Consider the following 401-nt stretch of genomic DNA (forward strand, 5'->3'; position numbering starts at 1 on the left):
AGAGCAGGGCACTTATCCCCACTCCCACCCCTCCTGGGCTGGGGACCACTTGAGGCCACCAAAGCCCATGTCCATCCCACTTGCCCCTCCAAGAAACAAATGCATTTGGTGGCCAAGACATGCCTCAGAGAGAGAGAGAGGGGCCTGTCCTCTGTGTCCAGAATGGGCCGGGGGGGGGGACCTTCAGCAGCAGATCCATTTATGCCCCTTAACATGTCAGGAAGCTAACGTGACTCTGACCTGTCACGGATTCCTTAAGATGGTGACTCCAAACCAAAGCAATTAAATGCATCTCATCCCATGTCATGCGTGGGCTCCTCCAGGGGCTGGCGGGGCCTGCACTTCCATGGTCTGGGTTCCTGATCAGGGAGCTGCACAGACTGGCCCTCCCGAGTCCGTGG

Source organism: Galeopterus variegatus, unplaced genomic scaffold, assembly GCF_000696425.1.
Source record: "Galeopterus variegatus unplaced genomic scaffold, G_variegatus-3.0.2 Scaffold5140, whole genome shotgun sequence".
In the NCBI taxonomy this organism is placed as follows: Eukaryota; Metazoa; Chordata; class Mammalia; order Dermoptera; family Cynocephalidae; genus Galeopterus; species Galeopterus variegatus.